This window comes from Candoia aspera, chromosome 5 (assembly GCF_035149785.1).
Source record: "Candoia aspera isolate rCanAsp1 chromosome 5, rCanAsp1.hap2, whole genome shotgun sequence".
NCBI classification, from domain to species: domain Eukaryota; kingdom Metazoa; phylum Chordata; class Lepidosauria; order Squamata; family Boidae; genus Candoia; species Candoia aspera.
In genome coordinates this window covers 116,204,085-116,211,471 of record NC_086157.1, presented here as the reverse complement: position 1 = coordinate 116,211,471, position 7,387 = coordinate 116,204,085, and positions in this window count along the sequence as shown.

Sequence of the window (7,387 nt, the reverse complement as noted above, 5' to 3'; positions counted from 1 at the left end):
ACAGGATTCCCCAATGGGAGCTGGATGACTGGAAAACTGGAACACCAGGTGCTGATGAAGCTGAGGGCAACAGGTCTCAAACCAGAACAGTACTTGAGCTGCTCTGACACTGGAACACTGGGTGGCTGAAGACTCAAGTTGGACTGGAAGCTGGTAACTGGAGTCTTGAAGCAAGACTAAGGACTGGGAACAAGTGGAAGCTCCGAGCTAGACTAGACCCCCTGAACTGGAGACTTGGAGCAGGACTGGGGAACTTGGGGCAAGGCTAGACTCAGCTGGTAGCCCCGGACTAGACTGGATCCTCTGGACTAGAAACTTGGAGCAAGATTGGAAACTCGGAGCAAGACTAGACTGAGAAATGGTTTCACAACAAGATAGGTGTGAAGTTCCTGAGCAAGGCTGAGCACCCAGAGCACAGTTGGATGGAACGGAAGACACACTGCGGGACTGAGAATCAAAGGCATGACGAAGCTGTGTGGAAGATGGCGGAGTCGCAAGGCTGGATGCAAGGCTGAGATTGCTGGGCATGGTGGATACAGAATCCCTGATGGCAGCAGAGGCAGGATTCAAGTCCTCTTCGGAGCAGAGCAAAGGCGCTGGTTCCTCTTCAGCAACAGACGCTGTCTCCGATGCAGGTAGGGACTCTTCTGCTGAAGCTGCAGGCTTGCAGGATCGGTTGTCTCCGGCAGCTTGCTCTCCGCGCGGCTGCCTTTTATCCCGTCCTTTGCGTGCCTGGACCCTTCTGCAGCCAATCGGGCTGCCTTCTCTTTTGTGCACTTTTCTGCCCATCATTGGTACATGCTGATTGGAGGATTTGAATCCTCCCCCGAATCCTGGCCAATCAGTGCTTTGGACTCTTCCCGCGCTGCTGGCTCATCCACTGGTTTCGTTTTCCCGATTTCAGCCCGGTAAGTCTCCATTTCCTCCTCTGATGCAGGAGTTTTGCTTTCTGAGTCAGAGGCAGGCTTGACTCTGACAGGCTCTACTGCACATCCCTCAGGTTTTGTAAATCCTACCCCCACTTGGTTTCTGCTCCCCGGAGGATCTTTCCGTTAAATCTTCCAGGGCCTGGACTTGGGAGGCCCCACCTGCGCGCTGAGACCACAAGCTTTTCCCCCAGGTTCCAGTACAGAAAGGCAACAGGCTTCTGAGATGAGCTCGCCTCCTGGTGACTTCATTGGACACATTCCTGGACTTTTCTGGGCAACGGTACTGTGTGGAAAGGGTTTGCCTGTGTCTCCTTTGGGGATGCCTGGTTTTCTCCTACCCAAGCACTAACCAAGTGGGACCCTCTTGGGTTCTGAGTCCTCAACATCAGCCAGGCGCTGCCCCCTAACCACAGAGGGGCAGAATTAGAACTGGGGGAGCGTTTGAAACCCTCAGGTTCCCAAAATTGGGCTCAAATCCCATTTTCTGCCTCACTGATCTTTCCCTTTACACGACCCACAAAAAGACCCTCTTCACATAAACTCGGCTTCAATCACGGTCATTCCCACTGTCCATTATCTTTGGGCTCTTTCTCCATTCAGCCAAGAACTTCATAAAAAGCAGGCTTGTTCCAATGTGTTTTTAATCGCAGTTGATGGGTTTTATCTTTGCTTTTCTCTCGTGGTTAATTTTTATTTTGGTATGGATACGGATTTAGTTTTGTTTTTTGTTTTTATCGTATGGCATCGCAGTTCGGTGTTCGTGCTGCTTTTCCTTGCTGGGAAATCCTTGTGAGGTCCAGCAGCCGGATGTGTGGACTATTTAGCCATGACAAGCCACGTTGCCCAGGGTGCACCAGGAGGAGGCTGGACTACGTTGCACCGAGTTGGGCTGAGCAGGAGGGACTGGCCCAAGGTCACCCAGCTGGTTTTCATGCCTAAGGCGGGACTAGAACTCTCATACCACGCCTGATTGGCTCTTGGGCTGAGAGGGAGGGACTGGCCCAAGGTCACCCAGCTGGTTTTCGTGCCTAAGGCGGGACTAGAACTCTCATACCACGCCTGATTGGCTCTTGGGCTGAGAGGGAGGGACTGGCCCAAGGTCACCCAGCTGGTTTTCGTGCCTAAGGCAGGACTAGAACTCTCATACCACGCCTGATTGGCTCTTGGGCTGAGCAGGAGGGACTGGCCCAAGGTCACCCAGCTGGTTTTCGTGCCTAAGGCGGGACTAGAACTTTCATACCACGCCTGATTGGTTCTTGGGCTGAGAGGGAGTGACGGGCCCAAGGTCACCCAGCCGATTTCGTGCCTAAGGTGGGACTAGAACTCTCATACCACGCCTGATTGGCTCTTGGGCTGAGAGGGAGGGACTGGCCCAAGGTCACCCAGCTGGTTTTCGTGCCTAAGGCGGGACTAGAACTTTCATACCACGCCTGATTGGTTCTTGGGCTGAGAGGGAGTGACGGGCCCAAGGTCACCCAGCCGATTTCGTGCCTAAGGTGGGACTAGAACTCTCATACCACGCCTGATTGGTTCTTGGGCTGAGAGGGAGTGACGGGCCCAAGGTCACCCAGCCGATTTCGTGCCTAAGGTGGGACTAGAACTCACAGACTCCTGGTTTTTAGCCCAGCACCTTAACCACTACACCAACTTTATGATGATGATGGTTGCATGTCACCCAAAGTTCTTTCCTACTGGGTCAGGTTAGGGGTTTCCCTTGACGTAAAGTCCAGTCGTGTCCGACTCTAGGGGGCGGTGCTCATCTCTGTTTCTAAGCCTTAGAGCCGGCGTTGTCCAGAGACACTTCCGGGTCATGTGGCCAGCATGACGACACGGAACGCCGTTACCTGCCCGCCGAAGCGGTACCTATTGATCTACTCACATTGGCATGTTTTCGAACTGCTAGGTGAGCAGGAGCTGGAACTAGCAACGGGAGCTCACCCCGCCGCGCGGTTTCAAACCGCCGACCTTCCGATCGGCAGCTCAGCAGTTTAACCCGCAGCGCCACCGCGTCCCTAACTGGGTCAGGTTATGAGTACAGAAAAAAAAATGGGGAGGAGAAAGAGAGGGCTGTCAGCCTATTTCTTCTTTTCCAGAGAATGCAAACTAAGACGGGGAACTGCTACAGCAGGCTTTCCCATAGGCCTTGCCCAAACATGTAATCTAACTAACCAGGCAGAAGTTCCTAAGGACAGTTTTCCAAACTGCTAAGAGCAAACATGGCTAATGATCAGGCTCAGCCCACCCATTAGGGAAATGGAGCTCCCCCAGCACAGCAACAGATGCAGACACACACCAGGTGGGCCTTGCATGATGCCATGGTACCATATGCCAGAGCAACAAAGCAAAGCTTGCACGCACGGTGCACAGCTAGAGCCCTGCGCTAGTCTCTTCTATCACACAGGGTCAGGCCACAAGGCTTCCGCCCAACACAGTCCTGTCGCAAGCAGACGGCGAACATTACAAAGACAGGCAGAACCCAGCTAAGCTCATCCCAGTGTCATTTCATACAAAAGAAGAACTTAAGCGGCAAAAGGCACAGTTCAGTAAACAGTTGAAAGGACGGATGGCCAAAATCCCTTGCATCCCTCGAGCGCAGGCCGTGACTCAGCGGTAGCAGCGCCTACAGAGCCGAGAGAGGACTAGACAATGGATCTATCTTACAACAATTCAGACAGAGGTTGCAACTATTTCTCTTCCACCCGGCATTTGACACTTGAGCTGCTAGCCTCGGTTCAGAGTTACTAATTTATATACCATAATATACCGTACTTGCATATATTTCAGTGTAGAATCTGGCTGGAAGCAAACAAGCAATGCTAAATCAATTTATCTAGATCTGGAGCACAAGCATTTCAGAGAATATCTGCCCACTGCCCCCATCATTTTCACCTACACATACCTGAGGGCCCTGTTCTCGCTGCACCCTTAACCCTGTCAGCCACTAAGCAAGCTCCCAGCAGGAGGTCCGGCAGCAGACGGTCACACTAACTGGATCAAGAACACCTATGCTGGGGAATACAGACTCCCCCCCCCATCTCCTCCAGCGCCCCCAGTAGCCAATTAAATGTGTGATTGCAGCCAAAAAAGGGCACATCCCAGCAGAATACTTATCACTGGGTCTGAACATTCAGACAATGCTTACGCCTCCAGCCAGTCTCCAGCCAGACAGACGAGGGATCACAGTATGAGTTTCCCGCAGTATGGGAAATCCACTTCGATATGATTTCTCTGAAATTCAAACTGCTTATATACAAACCAAGGAGATACTCTACACTAAATTTTGGACTGAAGAGACAAAAATAGATCAGTTTTACAAAACACAAAACTTCACACTTTACAAATGACAACATGTGAAAAAATTCCAGTCTATCAGCTACAGAGGAGTCCGGTAAATGCTTATGCCTTTTAGTAACAGGCAGAAAAGGCGCTACTAGATGACTCCTGATTTTTTGCCACCATAAACTAACAGCTTTCTTTCTACAATGGCCACCAACTACACAGTCCCTCTGGCCACTCTATAAAGGCCAGAGAGTATGTCCATGAAGAAATAGCAGATCAACATTTGCAGAAGAACATCAACACCAGACTTTCTAGGGAAAAAAAGCAGAAAGATTGGCCAGTGCCTTCCAGAGCACATCATGGCGGGGCGGGGAGAAAGAGGAGAAACAACAGTATTCCCAGGCACGTGTTTATCCATGTTCAGCTGCCTCTCGGTTGGGGCCCAGCTCAAGAGTCCAAGCCAAAAATTTCACAAAAGCAGAAGGTTTGGACGGAGGTTTCAAGGAGGACGATCCCGAATTCTTCAGGCAGAGGGCAGCAACAAAAGTCCGGTCTCAGAGGAGGAGGTCACTGGGAAGCCCAAGCGGGCTGGGAGGAGAGGAGCAACTGTTTCACGCTGGATCTGTAGCCCCAAAAGCCTCGGGGTCAGCGTCCCAGCCACACCAGGATGAAAACGTGCCTAAGCCGGGCGATGTGGAAAGCTACGGAAAGATTTCACACTTCCTGACCTGAAAGCAAGACCACAAATCTCACAAACCCCTGTGAGCGGTGGCTTGTGCGGACATGTCCAGCGCCTGAGCTTGCGTCGCTGAATTCTAACAGTCGCGGTCTCTGCAAGCTTCCGCAGGCAAAAGAAGGGAGGCACCAACTTGGGCCAAGGCGGTGGTTTTTCAAACGGCAAGCTGGACTTGTTAACTCTGGTGGCATACAACTGAGAAAACAAGCCCGCCAGCCAGCCAAGAGGCCGGTTAAGAAGCAGACGCAGGCAGCATTCCTGCCTGCGTCGGACTGCATGGCCCCTGCAAGCGAGTCTCCTTCACCAGCTCTTGGGTTCACCGACCCTGAAATGGCTAAACGTCTACACCCAGGGCTAACACCGCTGAACTAGCATGGCGGCCATTCCGGCTTTTGACAACATGGAAAGCTTGAGAACAGCATGCGGCAGTGTAAACGCCAGCACTGGGCAAACAGATCCAGCATAGGGGCATTATTATTATTATTATTATTATTATTATTATTATTAATTAAATCCATATGCTGCCCGACTCCTAGAGACCCTGGGCCAGTGTTTCTCGACCACGGATACCCAACGTCAAATGTTTGGTATAGAACGGTGTTTTTCAAACTTGGCCACTTGAAGATGTGTGGACTTCGACTCCCAGCTGAAATCCACACATCTTCAAGTGGTCAGGGTCGAGGAACACTGCTCGCGGCAGCCCACAAATGATTTAAAACATGAAACATTTAAAACGTGAAATAAAAGCAACAAGAAACACAAAAAGGGTAGAGATGGCAGGATAACAACCAGGTGGAAACAAACGAAAACAACCTAAGTTAAAAGGGGGCTTCCACCATCCCCACAAAGGCCCGGGCAAAGAGCCACCTTTTCAAGGCCCTTCAAAACACCAGTGTGGAGGGCATCCAGATCTTGGAGGGAACCTCATTCCAGAGCGCAGGCGCTGCTACAGAAAAGACACCACGGGGTCCTGATAGGTGGCATTCTTCGATTGAGGGAATCCGGGGCGCGCCAACTCTGCAGGGCTGAATCGGCCAGGCAGATACAGTGGGGGAGAGGCTGTCCCTCAAGAATCCAGGCCCCCTCCCACGTAGGGCTTTATAGGTAGTGACCACCACTCTGAATCCCACCCAGAAGCAAGCTGGCAACCAGCGCAGCTTGCAATGGCAGAGGTGTTGCATGGACGTACCGAGGCACGCCCATCACTGCCCGAACCACTGCATTCTGGACCAGCCGAAGCTCCCAGGGGGTCTTCAAGGCCTAATTCTCCCCTTAAATATGGGTGTGTGTTAGTTAATAGCTGTAGTGTTATTTCCTTCATTTTTTTTCTTTCTTGGTTTTAGTAAATAACCTTATTACTTCACTATTGTTTATTTTTGAGGTTATGTAAATATATTGAGTGCTCTTCCACCAGAGTCAAATTCCTTGTATGTCTAATCATACTTGGCCAATCAAGTATCCTATCCTATCCTATCCTTTCTCTACCACTTGCAGCCACAGTAGCTGAAAGGAGGAATCTATTAAAATTTGAATTAGGGTTTGGGGGGGTTCCCAACAAAGGGCTATCCAGCAATCTAGTATTTTTGGTTGGAATTGCTGTTACTCTTGGGAAATTGGTGTTATATTATTATACTGTGCATAGTTTTCTCCTTCCGTCATTTGATGCCGTGCACACACAGCAGATGGCCGGAGGCGCGCTGGAAGCCACAGCACCCAACCAAAGTGCCCACAGTGGGCAGCCGCCTCGAGCCTCACCAGGAAGCAGCAGGGGACCAAACGGCAATGGCAGGTCTCGCGAACTAAGTGTCCCGCTTAGCATGCTGTGCGAACGCGACCCCACACTGGCAACCAGCCCGCCCGGACCCGACAGCAGAAACCAAGCCAGTGTTTTGCGCCAGGAGCTTCGCCGGAGGGCCGTCAGGGAAGGGAGTCCAAAGGCCGAGCAAGGGAGGAGGAGGCAGCCGCTGCCTCCGGGTCACACATCTCACAACCATCACACACACGCGCACCGCACAGCTGTGCCTCTCTGCTTAGTGACGGCCCTGGGTCTTCCGAGGGACACGCAGTTCGGCAGCGGCGGAAGAGCCCCCGGGGCCCGGGCACCGGCGCTCCCGCAGGCGGGCAGAGCGGGCGAGCGCCGGGCCCCGAAGGGCAGAGGACCGGGCGGCTCTCCGGCCCCGGGCGCGGGACTGCGCCGCAGCGGGGAGGCCGCGGCCGCCCAAAGCGGAGCCCCCTCCGCCGTCAAGCAGCGCCCCGCGACGCGGAAGCCCCCCGGGAGGGCCGGCGCTGCCCGCAGGACCCCCGGGCCCCCGCGCTTCCCTCCGCCGCCCCGCAGCGCGCGCTCAGCCCGGACCGGGACGGCCCCTTCGGGGCTCGCGCAGCGCCCCGGCCCGCGACGCGGCCCGCCCCCAACCCGGGTCTCCGCGCAGCCCCGTCCCCCGGG